Source organism: Oreochromis niloticus, linkage group LG20 (genome assembly GCF_001858045.2).
Source record: "Oreochromis niloticus isolate F11D_XX linkage group LG20, O_niloticus_UMD_NMBU, whole genome shotgun sequence".
Lineage (NCBI taxonomy): Eukaryota > Metazoa > Chordata > Actinopteri > Cichliformes > Cichlidae > Oreochromis > Oreochromis niloticus.
In genome coordinates, this window is record NC_031984.2 from 29,145,208 (window position 1) to 29,165,109 (window position 19,902).

Here is a 19,902-nt window from a genome sequence, read left to right on the forward strand (position 1 = left end):
GAAAACATCTGCGCACACTTTATAATGTGTGTGTGTGGGTGGGTTGGAGATATCATTTTTAAACCGTTTTGTTGTATCACTGTTGTTATTTCCCACTCCTGGGACGGTCCTCTGTCCCTGTCCTCTGTGTGCTTATATGTAACCGACTCTGACATTAGCCAGTGTGTTGCACGCTTAGTTTGTGTGTCGGCTGTTTGTGTAGCTGTGTTTAACACTCACACATGCAGTTTAATGTCAGCTGCAGGTTGTGATAATCGTGTGCGCGCTGTAGTTTGTGTGTCTGCAGATGCGTGCGTGCATGAATATGAATTCATTATATATTGCACAGGTATGTTAATAAATACATCCAGAGGCAGAAAAGTCACCGTTGGTATGTATGCGGGGTACGTGTGTGCGCGTGTGGTTGCACGCTTATGTGCGTGCATGTTCTGGCCAGTCGGAGCGTGGGAATGTGGTGAAGGATTTCTGTGGTATTTTTAATGTTTGTTATTAAATATTACCACAAGGGACTAGGACCAAACCCCAGACACTCCTCCTCTTCTCTTCCTTGTCCTTCTCTCCCTCTACTCCTCCTCCTCCTCCTCCGAATAACAATGAAACCAAAGCGACTCACCACTTGGTTTAAATAAATCTGACACTTATGGAAACAAAATCCTGACCAGACTCTGGAAGGGGTAAAAAGTCAAAATAACCATGGTAACACAAGAAGGCAAAACTACTTAGAACTAAAGCAAAACTATAAAAAAAAGAAAAACAAAGTGACACCCAGCAGCAGGTGGAGACGTTATTATGGGATATGGGGGACAACAGGTCAGCTCAGTCATAAACCATCTCTTTTTTCTGAATTCCCAGATTTTAAGCAGTGATGTTGGCTGAGTTCTCCTCACATCACAAATAGACTGTAAATTCCAAGTTAATGGATGCAGTTAACCTAACATACCCTTACCTAATTAAAAAAGAAAGAAAGAAAATTACAATATCTTTGTATACCTTGATAACTTGATCAATTTTTCAAATGTATTGCTGTCCGGGGTGGGGGCAGCTGACCTGGAAGTGCCGGTCCTGCAGGTCCTGGAATGGCTCCTTGAATGTGTCTCCAAAAAGAGGCACTGAGGTTAAAATCCCCAACCTAAATTAAACTCCAAAAATCCAACCTGGCAGTGATCAAAACGCTGACGTTAATGTGGAGTCCAGAAATCTGGACAGCTGAACTCATTCAATTAATATTGCTCACTCAGAAAAATCAAGTTACTCCAAGTGCTCTGCAGTCATAATGAACACGACCCCTGCGAACTAAGAAAACAAAAGTAAGTGAACTGTACTTAGTTTTTCTAAGGAAGAGAGTTTGCATCATTTTTTAAAGCAATGACAACAACATTGACCTTTTATAGAATCTTATCACTCTGATAGTGTAAAACTCCAATGAGTTCTCACAAAGGTACTTTGTGAACCGATGCCCTGCATGTAGCATGTTCAGGGTTCATCTATGAAGTTCACATTTTTGTAGTTTAGTACCTACTTTTGATGATTCATTTATTTCTTTAGGTCAATTCATTTGTCATTATGATTGTTTTGTATCTCTTTATGGCTGTTTTGATTCACATTTTGATTGAATTATGGGTCTCAGGGTCTCAGCTGATAAGACCAGACAAATGTTCTTCCTCTTCTTCTTCTTGCTTCTTTAAATTTCGTGGTGAATGTTTTCCTATGTTCCGTGACGTGAACTTGGACTTGCTTCAGTTGTTTGAATTTGGAGTTGTTGGAGTCAAAGTTGACTGAAAAGTCAGACGGTGTTGACGTGTTGGTCTGGAAACAGGAGAGCAGAGCAGCTTTTATACCGATAAGAAGAGTAAACAGTGTCTGGATTATCAGATCCTCCCATCTTTGCAAATCTGATCTTTCCAACCTCGATGTCAAACTAGACTGAATGCATTTTTTTTTGTACTGAAAATGTCAAGACTAATTTTTCCTGTTTAAAAAAAAAATCCTTCGCACAAAAAACTGTTCCCCGTCTACACTACAGACAGACCCCTTTCAAAGCTGGCGTAAAGATCTGCTGTTCGCTGTTTGAAACATGTGCTACAAAAGGCTCTGTTTGTTCTGAAAGAAAAGTTCAAGCCTTGGGTGGAGCAGACAGATGGATGGATTCAGTGCATACAGTAAACATCTTTTTTTACTTACCAAATGCAGACCTCATTATTTTCCTCCAGCTGAGCATTTTTTCATCTTTAAACTCTCACACCATCGAAACTCGCCCCTCCAAAGACTCTTTCCTGTCCACCATCCCGACAGGGTGGTATTCGTGTCCCTTTGGTAGAGCACAAGGCTTATTTCCTATCAAAGGCAGATATAGTGCAGATCAGAGGTCATATAAACAGGAATTCCAAAGTACACAACAGGAACGCCTATTTTTAGTTGAATCTGATGACTTACATTTCTTTCTTCTTGTTTTCCAGAAATGGGGGATGGAAATCTTCCAGTGACATGAGGTAACCTTTCTTTTTCTGTTCTTTCTTCTGTTCATTTTAGTGAAAGATTGATTTTATTTTCATGTGTTCGGCTTGGTCATATATTTCAATAATAATAAACCTCAGGGTCATCCTGTTCAGGATGCATCTCATCCGTGGGATTAGTTTGAAAGGTGTATACTTTTCCAGTGCTGAGTCCACAGTGAAGTCTTCCGAGACAAACTTTTGTCCCCCACATTCCCCCATCAGCCCTTTATATGTCACCCATTTCCATGTGTTCCCAGCTTTTCTCCATTTTTCTGTTTGTTCCTCTCATCTCCGCCTCTGCCTCTCAGCTATCTGTCTCCTTCTTCTTTCCTTAAAGAACCATGTGAGAGCGCAATCACGGAGACTCCAAGCTTTTCCGCACAAGCAGCCAAATTTATCCTCGTGGTTTTCCGCATGTTTATTTTGGGTTTTCTTGAGGGACGACATATCTGCGGGAAAACCAAACAGCCCAGAGCGGGTGCTTTCCCTCTGGGGATCATCGAGGCGCGGGTAAAAATAGGAACGTCTTTTTTGGGGAAATGGAATTAAAGATTAGTGAGGGCCTCCCGAGGGTCCCCCACCTCCCCTCACAAGAAGATGGCAAAGATCACAACTCTTTTCTTTCTTTCTTTCTTTGCTTTTTTCTTTTTTAAATATCTTTTTTCCCATTCTGCAGCGAATGTTGAAAATGACAAATTGGGTCTCGTTTTAGACACAATAGAAAAGCACCACTGCCATCCGCTGCTCGCCATTTTTAATCTGACTGTAATTTCCTGGAGCAATTAGCACCAAAACATCACATAATTATATAAACGCTGGTGGAGCAAATCATTCTGACTCTTTTGCTGTCCCGCCACCTCTCCTATGTAAAGCTACCCCAAAGAGGGCATTAATCTCTGTCATCACTTTCAAAAACTCTTTCCTTCGTGCTTTTTATTTTCTCGCAGCTGAACTCGATGGCTGTCGTTGTAGGATGTGCGTGTGGGTTGTGAGGAATTCTGGGATAGGAAAAAAACCCTCCTCCGCTCTGACTTCTTGGTTTGACCTGTGTTCAACATGCTGTCTGCTATGGTGATCTACTACTACTTCTGCTACTACTGCTGCTACATTCATGGAAATCGTTTTTCTGCAGGGTGGGCGACCCGCTCGGATTGCACCAAGGGGGATAGTGGGCGAGCAAATTGTTTTGTTCACCCATGGTTTTTTTGTTTGTTTCTGGCTTTAGCTACTCTGCAGGAAACCTTTACAATCTCTCGGTTGCTCTTACTGGTGTTCATTCAACAACTGCTATCCATATAATGAACAGGGTTTCACTACTAAGGATGGGGCTCTTTTCAAAAGCTGTTAACCGTGTGCATGATGACAAAGCAATGCTCCAGCAATGATGATATTTGACTCATATTCTTACTCAGGTGATAAAATTGGGAGTTTTTTCCCCCCACATTTCTATTACTGTTGGTTCTTTTTTTGCAGTTGTTGAGTCTAAATATCATCAAGGGTGTTGGTTTAACTGCTGGATACAGTCAAAGGCTTTATAAGGATTCTGTGGAGTCAAACTAAGTACACCACATGATTAAGTAGCTTAGAATCACCTTTAGCAGTAATAACTTGAAGTAACTTTATCAGTGGTGTTTTGGCACGCTATTATTTACAAGGTTGCTTCAGGTCATTGAGCTTTGTGGGATTCATTTATGTGCAACCTCTTTAGGTCCCACCTCAGTATTTCTATCACATTGAGGTCTGGACTGTGACTGGGCCCATGCAGCACCTGGATTCTTTTCTTTTTCAGTCATGCTGTTGTAGTTTTGCTGCTGTAATCCTGATTTTTGTCTTGTTGCATGATCATGGTCCAGTTTGGCCCCAACTTTAGCTGTTGGCAGATGGTCTCACATCTGACTCTAGAACTACGTGGTTGACTCGGTGACTGCAAGGTACCAAGAGCTTGTGGCTAGAAAACAAACCCAAATCATCACCCCTCCACCACCGTGCTGGACTCAGTATGAGGTGTCTGTGCAGTGCATTATAGCTAAACATCTCCAATTTTCTCCCATTTGTAAAATGACATTGTTTCTGAACTCTCAAGTTCTCCTGGCAACCCTTTCAAACCCTTTTCAAACTAGTCATACTAGCTGAGAACGAACAAATTTGCTGGGGCATCCATTCCTAGGGAGAGTTTAGCACTGAGTTAACACACAAACCCAAGGACTCCAGATCAGCAAAGTGCAATAATGTCTACTTTTGCTTTTGCTGATCATCAATTAATCAGCATCCTCAGAATTTGTGTGGAAGCAGTAAGGATGTGTTTAATTCTTCCCAGGATTGCATAAAGTGCTGTGAAAGCTTTTCTTTCACATGACTGTATATTATTTTGGAGTACATCTGAAGTGAACTGTTAGTGATATGGTTATGAATGACGAGTTAGTGATATTAATTAAGTATAGCCGGTAAAAATTGTGACCAGAAATTTAAGTGGAAACAGAAAGGGGATGCGGTTATCAGAGTTTTTGTTGCATCAGCAAATGGTAGTATGACGCAAAGTGGAGATATGTGGTCAACTAAGGAAGAAGTTCAAATTGTAGTTCATATGTGAAAACACCAGATAAGGATGCAAAAGCAGCTAATCTGACTATGTCCATAGGTTAAAAAAAAAGAAAGAAAAAAAAAAAGAAAGTTTAAGCCACAGAAGCATGCAGCTTTATGTCCACGTCAGCGCTGACCACAGCTCAGTCATCACCATCACTCAGCTGGTCACTTGGGAGTGGCTGGGTCTCAGTAGTCTGCTGTCACTGTGACTAATAAGAAGCATCTGCAGATCCATAAATATAAACAGACACACAGACTATTTTATACTGCACAAAGATTGACTGGTGCACAAAAAACTCCTAATAGTAGGGGTTACACAGTACACCCACATATGTGTGCAGGAAAAAATCATATCCAGAATGCAGCTGAGATTTTGTTTGATATACAAAGTAGCTGTGTGAAGACTCCAGTAGTTATTGGACCCAGAAACCAGGAGAATAGTGAATCACATAAGCTGGATTGAATTGAGAGTTAGAGCAACCCACAAAAAGCTTTAATATTTGTAACTTTATTATATTGATAGCACGATTGGCCAGGCCAGGCCAGAGAAAAGAAAAAAAAAAATCAGCTTTTGCATCAGATATTTGGGGAACATATATCTAAAATGTAGAACATGAACATTAGATCCGTTACAGTTATGTAATTAATTTGTATCCCTTTATTTTCACAGTGAAGGAAGAGTCACTTTGTTCAACATGTGGCTGTGTGATGGAGAAGGCAAGCTAATTATAATATAAACACTGCAAACAGTGGCTAATAGCTAGCTTGGCTTTCTCCAAAGGTTAGAACCAAAAACTCACTCTGTAAGACTGAAGTAAAGAACATATAGTGTGTTAAATTTTGAGTGTAGCCAGGTTAGCTTTTGCTACTTTTCACAGTGTTTATGCTAAGCTAACTGAGCTGACCCTTTTAACTGGACAGATGTCAGAGTGATATTGTTCTTCTGTTCAGTTTTCTGGTGATTACACATTAGTCATTACTTTGAAAGAGAGATATTGTGTGTGTGTGTGTGTGTGTGTGTGTGTGTGTGTATTGCACAAGTAGTAGAAAAAGTGCTTTTTCAGCTGGTTAATACCATTTCGGTTAGCATTGTTGCTGGGAGCTATAACAAGGTAAATTTTGTCACCTTGTCATGACTTGCTGGGTTTTTCCTGGCAATCAAGCTAGACTGTTCAAGTTAACTTACCTAAATTTAACAGTACTAGTTTAACTATTATTAGCATTCTTAACCTCCTAGGACCCGCGTCCACATATGTGGACATCATATTTTGGGTTGTCCAGACCAAAATACACAATTTTGCTCTACAAGGGCCTGATATCCACTTACGAGGACATTATACTGCCACTGTTCTATCGAAATTTGAAACGAATGTCCTCATATGTGGATCTCATTTGTCTCCGAAACAAAAATCAGGTAAAAAAAACCATCTGGTAATTCTTTGTTTTTACATTCATCAGGTCCCAATCAGCCCAAATAGCGAAGAGAACTTAAAAATGCATGCCATGAAAGAGTTCAGGTCTTAGGGGGTTTTAAAGCAGAGTAGAGTCAATTCTTTAACTAACCTTTTTAAAAACTTGTGTTATTTTTAATAAGTGCTACAGCTGCTAGACTACTGGAACTACTGGACACATGTGGCCGTTTTCATTTAGGACAGTTATTATAGTTGTTTTTTACTCTACATTAACTTTATTGTTGATCTAACTGCATCGTATGGATCATTTTAGAAGACTGAAGTCCTAGACTCCACCTTTGTCTAGGGGACTGTTATTCTATGTGCGTGCAGGCAACGAGTCAAGGTCCCCCATCAAAGAGGAAATGACTTCAGGAGACCCGAGGGCCTCTGCAGAGCCAGGAGGGAGGCTGGTATGCACACACAAACACACATGAACTCACATGCACACCTGCAAGCCCATGCAAGAATGTGCACAACGGCTTCACACATACTAAAGCGTACTTGCTGGACAGCACACACAGACACACACGCTGTAGAAGCCACACATATATGTACTTTAAATACACTAACCCCAGCCTGTCATCTCCTGGGTCTGTTGGGTCTGACTGTGTTATTTATTTTAGCTAGCCTGTGTGAGAGTTAAAAATGGAATGTTTCAGCTACATAAAGCACTTCCTGTTTTGATGACTCCCTCACTGAGCTGTTCCCCCAAGCTAAACAGTCCCAGAGCAACACGTAATGATGGTGGCAGGAAAAATTGTGCATATTTTCATCTAAATAAACTAGTCTTTCACTCATGGTTTTCCGCTTCCATCAGTGTGTGTCAAGGCACCTTCTCCCCACTGGTCTGCTTGTTTGCGGTGATGGAGGTCTTGTTCTTGTTTGTGTTGCATGGGGCCTTGTCTGTCTGCACTTTGAGTGTGTTATCACAAAAACAGGAAGTAAGCTCTGTGTTTTATTTGAAGTGTACCTCAGGACAGATACTTTTATGGTACTGCACAGGGATGACACAGGGGTATGTTATCATCACAGTTTGTCTGTTTGCAAAAAAAACCCCTACCAGCCCTAAACACAGTACTTTATACGCTGTTTAAATATTTGAAAAAATGCATAACGTCCTTGGACGAGGACGTTTTCTCTGATATATCTTTTCCACTAACGCCCATTATGATACTGCTGTGAAAGTTCTGGTGTGGTGTCTTTTGGGACTGGGCCCACATTTTAGGAATGGGCAGGTTTGAAAACTGACCTAATACAGTGGTACATAGCAAAAGTTGGGGTAACTGGTAAGATGTGGTAAAGGGGTATAAGTGCCCTTCTAGCTGTCACCATTTTTAAAGTTAGAAGAGCTAAATTAATGATTGTAGTTTCACCAGTATTTTCAGTACAGGTGGGATACAGTTAGACTCTTGCTAAAAACCCAAGTGTTTCTCTTTAGTCAGAAATGCTGTCAAACTAGAGAAAAAAGAGACTGCAGTAGAAAAATGTTGTGACCTTGTGCAATGAACTTACCATTTTGTTGCCTTTGAAATGGTTGCTTTGAATATGGAGACCGGGGCTGCAACCATCAGTCAGTTGCCATCTTCAGAACCGCTGTGTTGCATCAAGACAGGAATAAAACAACAATAAAATGGACTCAGTCTGATCAGTTTGTGATTAAATTAGGTCCCGGATGACAAATACATGCAATTTGTTTGTGATAATTCAGCTATTAACTCTGATAAACTGGTGAAAATTGCAAATCTGTTGCCGTCTGCAACGTGTTGCTGCAATATGGCCATTTAACTGTTAAATGGCATAGGTGCTATGGAACCGTGCTTTTATATAGCAGCATAACCAGACTACAACCAGCTGGCAACCAGGTGAGTCGAGTTCCTTACTGCAACGAGATTGCAGAGTTACACTCATTGATGCAGACTGACTCAGATTGGTTGATTGTTGTCTGCATGCATAAATTGCACAGCATTTATTTGCAAACCTTAACCACTTTGTCTGAGAGTGACTCCAAGTGGGACCATGACTGCTTGGAGACAGGCAACCTGTGCAATAGCCTGGATCAACAATGGTCAACCAGAGGTTAAGAGTGTTGAATGCTCAACCTCTGGGCGACCAGCTGTGTGTTATCTGTCCCCAAATATGAAAAAACCATTCAGTGCTATCACCGGGCAACCACAAGTTTTTCCTAGTCACAAGAAGGCTGCTGTCCTATTTTTACTCTAATGTGAGTGAGGTGAGAGGCACTTATCATATTTCTATGCGATCTATCAGATTTTTCGCATTCGTAAGGAAAATGCATTTGTGGGATGAGCAGCAGAGTTGAGTATGTGGGTTGTGCCCATGAAAAACTTCCCAGATCTTCTCTGCTAATGCCTAACAGCTTATTCTGCTGTTGACTCTTGTTCAACATTTGTTGGATTGGATGATTGAAGCTTGAAGAAACAAGACATATTGGAAGTTTAACAATTTAGTTATTTGACAATCAGGGGCCTCTGTTGTAATATGTGGATCAGAATTCATCACAAGTCAGTCAGTGTGGTTGTTGCGAGAGCTGTTACCCTATTGGTGCAGCAGTCAGCATAGCATGCTCAGTGTTTTCTCCACACTTTGACCCTACGATCCAATTACCATAGACTGAATCTGGACACATCACTGAACATAATGTTTCCCCACATGTTCAGGTTCCAGCGTAAACAAGCCTGACAATGAAAGGCAGCTATGGCAGGCCTCCTGGCAACCCTTTGGGACCGGTCATGGGCTGTGTCTAGTCTGTTGTGGATTGTCTGGGCAGAGAGCCGTTGGCCATATCATCCTGCAAACACTGACTGCAGTCTATGGTTCCAAAGTGCTGACAGGGTGATGAAACGGTCGTCTTGTGGATCTCATCTTCTTGGGACGCCCACTTCATGGCCTGTCTCTGACATCCCCCGTTTTGTTAAAAGTTGGTCTTCAGTTTGGAGATGGTACGAGGGCTCAGACCAGGATATGCTGCAGCTGGGTTTTGCAGAACACCAGCTTGAAGTCACCCTATGGCACAGGCCCTATCCAGATCAGTGGCATACTTGGAGCAAACACCAGCTGACCGCTGTAGCAGGCTCCATGCTCCCAGGTGTTGCTAATCAGGCACCTGATTGTCAGCACTAGAAGCTCAAAACAAGAGTCAATATTGTTGTGCTAACATTATTTTTGGTGGCGACACGACGTCATGTTTTCCATGCACCGAGAGAGGCCGCTTAACTTCTACATAGATAGGACCTTATCATAGCTTGTGCAAATGGCCTTTGTGGTTGTTTTCTCACATTTACCTAAACTCATTTTAGAATCATCTATTAGCCTGACATGCATATTTCTGGACTGTGGGAGGAAACCTGAGAGCCTGAAGGGAAACCCACACAGGAACAGAGAGAATACGCTCACTCCACACAGAAAGACCCCACCACACTGAGCTGAAGAAGAAGTAATCCAACAGAAAGCTTAAAATAATCAAAAGCAAGACATAAGCAGATTGCAAACATTTAAAAATCTCACCTAGAGCTAATAATTAGCTCACTCATTAGGGGAGTTTCAAAGTGATGCTTGTCTTTGTGGTATTAAGCAAAATAGCTTTAGGGTTGAATAAAACAACCAAGAAGGCCAAATAAAACAAACATCTTAGGTTGTGGAAAATTAGACACTTTTAACAGATTTTGAGTGATTTCATTTATTCGTCCAGCTTGTGTTTGTCCAGTTGTCATGGAATCGCATTTTTCTCCGATAACTTCAAGACTTCAAGAACCATTTTCACCTCTCAGTAAGGAATCCTATCTAATCATATCACCAACTTACTCAGTGGACCTTTTGGTGACTTTAGGTAAACATAACCAAACAAAAGCTCCAGTGTCCAGTTTCACTGAATTCAAGAAATCATTGCACTCTGTATCAGACTCATTAAACATGCAAACGCCCGCTGAGTAACATTTGTAGCTGTTATCCCCACTCGCCTCGTAGTTATGATTAAAAACAGATAATCGTCTAATGGCAGAAATCCACGCTCCAGATGTTTATCTGTGATTTTTGGCAAAATACCAGCTGTTCTGTATTCTCATCACACCCAGGTTTTTCTTTCTTTTTTTTCTCCTGACAAACACAAACTTCTGCAGAGAGAAGTGAGCTGCCACAGACGAGAGCTGATTACATCTCTGCGCTGCGACATTGTTGATGTTTGGCTGAGTGAAATTACAGGTGTTTCCAGCAACAAAGTACATGCTTTCACACATACACACACATCTCCCACTCACTGCTCACTAAACCACAAACCCCCCCAGCTGAGACAAACCATTATATAGGCGCTTGCTATAGATCTGTGAGATGTACACGGTCTGTGGTGGAGCTGCTAACACACACAGACACACACACACACACGCACACACACACACACACACACACACACACACACACACACGCACACACACACACGCATATTTGAATTAACACACAGGTTTGTTCGTTCTCTTTTCTGTTGTCTTTCTTACCCACAACCACTTTTTCGTATTTTCTCTCTCACACACACACACTTATAAATTCACACACACTTCGCTTTGCAACATTTTCTCTCGTCCAGACTCTACACACCCACACACACACACACTCTCACACTCCCTCTTCCTTTTCCCTCCCTTGTCTCTAATCCCTGCAGCTGTTGCTCTTACTCACATTGCTGCCTCCTCCAGACAAAACCTCATCTTTGTGTGTGTGTGTGTGTGTGCAGGTGTGTGTGTGTGTGTGTGTGTAGGTGTGTGTGTGTGTGTGTGTGTGCAGATGTTTGTGTGTGTCTTAGAGATAAGGAAAGCTACGTGTTAAATCAAGGAGGAGGGACAGAAAGAGCAAGGCTGCAATGAGAATGAGAGGATGGGAGATAGAGAGGTGAAGGAAAATCCCCCTCCCCACACACACACACACACACACACACACACACACACAGACTCAAATCCCCCCCTCCCTCACAGTCTCGAGAGAGCCTCCGTCTTCCCCTTCTCCCAAACCCATTGTGTTCCCCCTTCACCTCCTTCCTCTGTCCATCCATCTCCACATCCTCGGGGTTCTGCTTTCGGATATCACAAATCTATCAGCCGCATCTGGCTCCATCATGAATGTCAAGTGGAGAGTTGGCAGCGTGCAAATAGTAGCTAAATATATAACAGGGATATTACATCTCAGAAAGACGGCTGTGGTTTGGACAGGGTTCATTTCAGTCGTGTCAGAAGTGAACAGTCTGATGAAGGAGATTTGTGTCCGCACTGAAGTTACAGTGACACAAGAAAAATATTTTTATTCTGCTCTATTTGTCTTCTGGCTGAGAAATATACTAGAAAGTATTTCTATCATTCTGGCCACATTACACTTTTAGAAGCACGTCCGTCTGACCACAGCCACTGTGGTTGCAAGAGATATAGTAGATAGTCACCATTAAAGGGACAATCAACCAATTTTCACATGTCACGCTAACAGACGAGTCATGAGAAGTGCCGCTCAGTCTGTGAAAACAGTTAAACATCTACAGTTTAACGGTTCTGGAGGAGCTTTGCCACATTTGAGAAAATAACCCCTGATGATAACATCAAAGTTCTCCCGGTTTGAGTACTTGATACGACAAATGTGTAACAGAAAGCTTGGGTTACAAACTTGCAGCATGAAGGCTGGAAACATGCAGGATTAACAGTGTAATGACCCAGAAGTGTCTGAGTGGCAACGATGGGAGTCTCTGAATGCTTTAAATACTCGTTGGGGCTTCCAAACGTATCTCCTTTAGTCTGGAGATACACAGGAGCATCATTCTGTTAACAACAGGAGATCGTGGCGTCCCAAAACTCCTCACACGAGCAGCATTTAACATTCACAGCCTGTATCAAGTAAACAAGACCCAAGCACAACCACGCCAGCATTTTGATTTTAGAGATTTTTAAGTTATTATAAGCATACACTTATAAACAGATCAGAGTGTGCGTATTCAACATAACACAGCATTGTAGTGTTTGAGTACAGTGTCTAGCTTTTACTGAAACTTGAATGACATTAAGCATATGGTGGAAGATTTCTAAACCTAACACTTGCTTATTTATTTTTCATACATGTAACGATTGCTTTCATAAAATCATATTAAATGGCAGGATGAGCAATGAGGATGAGAGTTATTTGGTTTGTGACCGGTAATTCCAATGTTGGTGATGAAGTCACATTTCTCACCAGGTTACCATCTTTATGACCTGCATAAAACACCGCAGTGTGCACAGGGTGTAGTATCTGAGAGGTGCTTTTAGGTTCACCGCTCTCGAGCCACATCAAGAACACCTGCCGCGGCATAATTATGTAGCCTAGTGCATAAGCAGTCAAATTCTCTGAGCAGTGCAGATTTCTGTTTTGTTTTTGTCTTCTATGACTTCACAGTCGCGTTTCGTTTCATTTGTCTTGACTTTTCCATCAAGCTCGAGAGAATTGTTTAGAAAAGAGACAGGATTGTGGGCAGTGGGAGTGGGATTGACTGTAACTTCAATGTATTAGAATTATTTCTATTATTATTCAAACTCACTACACAGCATTCTGAAATGTGATAGTACATATATATAGTTTTATTACTATATATTATTATGAGTCCATCAACTACAATTGTCACCTCAATGGTCACTCAGATCTCATTTACACATTTTATCACAAACTGTTTGTGTTTGAATAACTTATATAGACAAAGGAAACCCCATGCTGACGCAAAGTATAAATGTAAATGCATCTGAGCATAGGAACCGCTACAGTGTGTGTCACAGGTATTATATGGCTGAACGAGCGACTCTAGTCTCTCTGATGCCTCCCTTGCAATTACATTGATAAGCAAGGAAACAGCAAAATACAACATCAGCCGTTGCATAATGTCAATACTTTTGTGGCAGTGTGATGAAATCCCTGTTAGATGAGTAAGGACTTTCACTGTAGTAACCAAGAAGATCTTTGATGTTGCAGTTATTTTTGCTTGAGGGTGGATTCTTACCAAAACCAAAGATCGTTTGAAATTTGAAATAAATTTGAAATATGTTTTATTTTTGCTACTGAGAAAAAATAAAAATGCATGCAAATAAGAAAAGAGCACATGTGACCCATGCCTCTATGACTAATCTTCAGTGTGATCTTCATGTGTTCATTACTCAAAAAAAGTAATGCATTACACATAAACCGTATCTACCGTTTTACACACCAACACAAATACATATCCTAATGAGGATACACACGTGATCTTTCTTTAAGCTTTTAAGTATCAACACAAAATCGACAACACAAAGATGAAGATGAAAACCAGCGCAAAGAGGCTTCAAAACGATCTCGGTCTGCATTCACCTAACTTCATTATCATTTTGAGTTCTTGGCTAGCTTTGTGTTAGCATGCTGTCTGTGCAGATGCTAGCAAAGAGCTTAGGTTATCTTAGCTGTATAATGCAGCCGTTTCTGAGGTGGATGCAGTTTGCACTTTACTTTGAAATGCATTACACCCAACACTGCTCATCTTTCAAATGTGGGCTTTCTTACTCCTTATCCTAACTCTACCTACCTCCTTTTTGGCACAAACATAGCCGTCCAATAGAGGGTCTCGGACAGCAAATCTGCAAACAGTCACATATCTTGCCACTCTGTTGACATTTAGGTACAGCAGCAAGTTGGAAAAAATAGCAATGAATGCAGGTCTGCAACTCCTTTTGTGCACTCTCTTGGCAATTTATCCAGCAAATTTAAATCCAGTCACAATGTGGACAGGTGCTGAGCATGTGAACAAATACCTGATGGATAATATTCAAATAATAGATGTACAGATTACATGATATAATCTGTAAATGCACTTTAACAGGTTATGTCATGCAGTTTTGAATCTGTCACTTTAAGTATTTGAACCTTACGGAGGTTATAATGCTAATGAACAGATGTTCATGGGCCACTGATCTGAAAATAAATAAATCCTTCCTCAGCTTTTGGGTGTTACACACTCTGAAACCACAATCAACATCAAAAACTATTTAAAATCCATCTGGGAAAAATATTAACTACCATCCTAAACTGTTTCATGGTGGCAAAAACTATTTTTTAAAAAAAGGTTGTGAGCCTCAAAATATCCCTTCATAATTTTGGGTCTCAGTTAAAATCACCCACACCCACACAGGTGTTGCCAGTGTAAACACAAATTATAGCCATGTGTCACTTTAATGGGCTTAATCAAATGTTCACGTCATACCCAGATGTCCATTGCACACATGATCTTGCGCTGCGTCTAAAAATACACAAACACACATCAGCCTGTCCGTGTGCAGCTGCTTGCAACTGTGGTTTATGAATACTCAGCGGTAACACAGCTGTTAGTTGTCCTAAATTGGTAATTGTTGACATTATGGTGACCATGTGCCATTTTATTTATACTTGTGATTTTGCAAAAAAGAGCTTCCTGTTATTTTAGAAAGGTTTCCACAGCCATTGTTAATGAGGATTTTGAAGGTAACAATTTTAATGTTGATTCAGTAATTTTGAGTATGCTTCATCTCTCAGTGTCTGTTATAAACAGTTTTAATGAGGTGGACAGAATGAACTGTCTACACAGCCTCTGTGAAGCTTGTATACATCTCTGGCAGCATCATGTACACAATGATGTTTGGATAAAACTAGGGTTTATTTATATTCACTTTAGGCCATAACAACAAGCTGTTAAATACACTGAAATATGGCTGTTGACGCAGACTGTGGACTCTTAACGATGAGGTTCATTCTGTTCTTTAATCAGCTGATCACAATTTCTTCATTCTAGCTGGCACACATCTGGAAGACTGCAAAGAATAGCAAAGAGATGGACTGCACTGTTTTAAAAAGTTAGCCTATCACATGCAACTGAGAGCTTAACTGCTAACAAAATTCTATGAACTTGCTAAAAACGTTAGATCTGATGTTGCCAAAGAACTATACAAGCACCACATATCTAGTTACCTTTTACAAAGCTAATGGTAGCTATACTTTACTTTCAATTTATTCTATTTAGCTAGTGCACGTCCCAAAATCTACTCATAAGTCTGAATTATCCGAATTCTGTCATAAAACACTGTATCAAAATGCTTTAGCATACATTAACACCTTAATAAAGTTAACAACAGGTGCACTGGAGGGGCAACAAAGACCCTGTCATCAAAACAGAAATGATGTTACAGTTGGAAGACACTGACATTTTATCCCTCCTTACCTTTTCTCACTGTTTTTTCACCAGTTTTGGATTTTGCTGTGTTCAGTGTGACTACTGGTAGCAGGAGCTGATACCTCAGCTGTACAGAGGCCACACAGGTAGTTCATCTCCTCCATGATGGCACATCAGTACCCGGCCTCATTTGGCGAGAGTATGCTGGCAGTTCCTGAAAGATGAAGGATTGATACCATTGACTGACCTCCATGCTCGCCTGACCTACATCCAACAGAACACCTCTGGGACAGCATGTTTCAGTCCATCTGACATCGTCAGGTTCACCTCAACCTGTCCAGGAGCTCATCTGGGAGAAGATCGCCCCGAACATTATGATTAGGAGCATACCCTGATGTTGTCAGGCATGCACGCAAACACGTGGGGGCTATGCAAGGTAATGAGTACCATTTTTAGTTGCTGCAGTGAAATGGACTAGCCTGCTGCATCATTTTTTCGCTTCAGCCCTTTCATTTCCATTAAACCATGTAGCATCTTTTTGTTCATAACACATTGCCTAGTCCATATCAGTAAAAATATCCAGCATGATTTCTTTACTCACTGACATATGATGCGTTTTCAAAGTTGTTGTTTTTTGAGAAGTAGTAGCCTAATACCTCTCGTTCTTTTTCTTCTCACTTATTGTCACTGTCCACTTTTCATTGTCTGAAAGGCTTATTTTTCTGGTAAAGCACTTCATCCATCCATCCATCCATCCATCCTCTTCGGCTTATCTGGGGCCGGGTCACAGGGGCAGCAGCCCAAGCAGAGAAGCCCAGACCTCCCTCTCCCCAGCCACCTCCTCCAGCTTGTCCAGGGGAATACCAAGACGTTCCCAGGCCAGCCAAGAGATATAATCTCTCCAGAGTGTCCTGGGTCTGCCCCAGGGCCTCCTCCCGGTGGAACATGCCTGGAACACCTCACCCAGGGGGCATCCTTGTCAGATGCCCGAACCACCTCAACTGTCTCCTTTTGATGTAGAGGAGCAGCAGCTCTACTCTGAGCCCCTCCCATGAATAGCTTAAATCCTTAGATTTTTAGTACCCCAACGTACAAAAGCATATAGGCATTTATTAGTCTCTTCCTAGCAGATGTTCAGAGTCAGTGGAGAGCTCTGAATCTCCTCCAGTTTGGGCTGAATACACTCTGCTGGCCGTTTTGTGGGGCACATTTCAATCTGGATTTGTGAATACCAACAAAGTTTCCTGAGAGACAAATCTTTCATCATGATGTCATCAGGAAATTAAATGCTGGATACGGCTAATTAGAAATGTATGAACAAGTGTATGGCAGCTTTGTTGCCACAGTGACAGCACACATGCGTAATTTGGACACATCCTTTGATTCATAACTCATACTGTCAGTCCAGCATTTACTCTCAGGCCAGCTCTACATTCTTCATGATCTCATATGTGCTATATGTTCAGAACTGTGTGTGTGTGTATGCCCAGTGTGGTTTAAGGTGAAGAAAAAGACATGACCCGTGTTGGAAAACTGCTGCGTGAGAGGCCAGAACCATACCACTTAACCTCTGCATGACACACACACACACACACCCAGAGTCCTCACCACATCCATTCACTGTAAAATCCCCCAACATATGGATGCTATAAATTCAAGCAGACCCATAAATTCTTGCAAAATGCATTTGAGTTCAAACTGTTCAGACTCTTTTTGGTTTGTCACTGTTTTTTATAAGATGTTAAAACCGTAATTCTTTGCAAAAAGACAGCTGGCATGTTAAATTGACCGTGATCGCGACGAGCTCTGACACCCGGGGTTCCAACAGCCCTGCCACACTGTGAAAAAGAGGTGAAAAGCGTGGGCTGCGTTTTTCTTCTAGCGCTTTGTCAAAAATAAACAGTAAATTTCTGAAATGTTACTTTTATGAATGAATGTATGAGGTTCTAGAAACTGTATTTCATTATTTGCTAATAACAACCTCAATGAACTGTGCAGATACTTTACTGAAGCCCCAGCTGGCAGGCGCCCGTAGGATTGGATAAAAAAATATTAGTAAAATAATCACGAACGTAAAACTAATCAGAAAGGGTTTGAAAATTCAAAACAATCCCCCTAGCCAAAGTTTTCCTTCCAGAACTTCAGTTAGTCAAAACCATTTTAAGTTTCTGCTTCCTAAATTATGTGGTCTTTCAGCAAATGCTAATAAAACAAGATGACAAAACAGCGTCCGTTGCTTTGCATTGGATGGGAAGTGAGTGAGTGAGTGCTGGGAAGCCGGGGGAGTATTGTATGTCATCTAACACTAACATTCTTTAAGTAGGTCAAGTAGAGAAGTGATGCTCAGCCTTTTCCATAAACCTACTGATGTAATGCTGACCTACAAAACAACAGCAGCTGCTGGGATCAGGGGTCTGGACCCCATCCTTTCCTTTCCTTTCCTTTCCTTTCCTTTCCTTTCCTTTCCCCTTTTTAAACTTATATGCAGCTTAGTCATCCATATCATTACATCACTCTGTCATCACAGCATTAAGTTAATCCTAACCTTAACGGTATTGTTTTAGCTGCCTAATCTTTACCACAGCAGCTCATTTGTCTTTTTCTTCAGTTTGAACTTCATAGCTGTCCTGCAAACAAACACGGATTACTTTTCCGTCACAGTTCTGCTTATGCAGACTCTAGTGTTATTTTGATTGAACTGATGTAAATACCTGTAAAGATGTTGTAAAAATCTTCATTTCTAAGTATATGGGACTGAGCCACGTTGTTTACATCTGGGTTTCATTGCTGTTGCTCTGAGAGGAAGCTCTTATCCTTTCACTTAATAACAGCCAGAGTCACAGATGCTCCAAATAACAGCAGTAGCGGGAACACTGAGCAGCAACAGGATGCTTTATTGTCCCTGCAGGTGATTAAACAGATTTTTTAACCCATTTCAGGGCCATACGGCAAGGATTTAAGATGATAGTGGCATGCTAACACACCGTGTTCACCTTCTTTTAGCTTTGAAATCGGTCACCAACAATTTCTAAACTAATAAATTGGTCTTTGCCTTTCAGCAAGCTTTGTCTGTTTCATGTTCATCCATCTAATAGTCATAAAATTAGTCTCTAAGTTATCATTTTTATCTGTCTTTTAACTACAATGCGCATGCATTAACAAAAGTATCTGAAAAACAAAAAGATCTTGGAGGGATGACTGTTAAGAAACCATTCTTAAGAAGGTAAACAGGGAGAAAAGAGTGAGGTATACCAAGTTACACAAGAACTGGGTGATTAATCCAATGATGTTCCAAAATGTGAAATATTTAGTGCAAATCATCCCGAGTATCCAAGGAGAAGGTCAGGAGAGTGGTACAACAGTGAGTGACTACAGTAACAAATTATAAATACTTCATTACTTGAGTTGAATTTTCAACACACAAATATCACAAATATCTGTACTTTCTACTCCTTACATTCAACTTATAACGGCACTTAATGGTTAAAGTGGGCTGGCATGATCTAGCAGAGATTTTTGGTTCCGATGTCCAAAAGTGTTTGTGTGCAGATTGTTGCACAGCATGTCTGCTAGCTAAAGGTCCAGCTGCTGTAGCTCCCAGGGAGCTAACTTCATTCAGAAATGGATAAATCTGTGAGAAAGACAGGACTAGATTTAAAGGTAAGGACTGCTCAGGGGTGCATGTCCTCATTTTTAAATCAGTTATCTGATCTGTACATGAAGTTCTGCTTGTTTAGTGTTTATAAAAAATTGCATGAATGTTGTTGGGAGTTGAGTGCAGCATAAACATGTTAGCTTGTCGTGCTGTGGTGAGTAAGGCTCTGTGTTTGAGAGTGTGGACTGGTGCAGAGAGGTTATCAAATCAATTTCAAATCAAATCAATTTATTTATATAGCACTTTTCACAAAGTGCTTCACAATAATATAAAACAGAAATACATTAAATACATTAATAATCAAACATACAGCACAAATCTAATTTAAAGCCAATCTAAATAACCCATACGGTAAAAAAATATATTTTAAAATACATTTTGAAATATATTTCAAAATATACAAAAAATGGCCAAAAAATATATATGCTAAAATATATTTCAAAATATATAAATATATTTTAAAATACATTTTGAAATATATTTCAAAATATACAAAAATGGCCAAAAATATATGTGCTAAAATACATT

General features: G+C 40.7%; 1 long non-coding RNA gene across 1 annotated transcript; it reads right to left on the reverse strand.

The window, feature by feature from the left end:
- Positions 1 to 996: 996 nt before the first annotated feature.
- Positions 997 to 2,814, reverse strand: LOC112843364 (uncharacterized). The gene is made up of 3 exons (XR_003215688.1): positions 2,434 to 2,814; positions 2,182 to 2,334; positions 997 to 1,806 (listed from the first exon to the last, which is right to left on the reverse strand). It is a non-coding gene; the product is annotated as an uncharacterized LOC112843364 (long non-coding RNA).
- Positions 2,815 to 19,902: the final 17,088 nt, after the last annotated feature.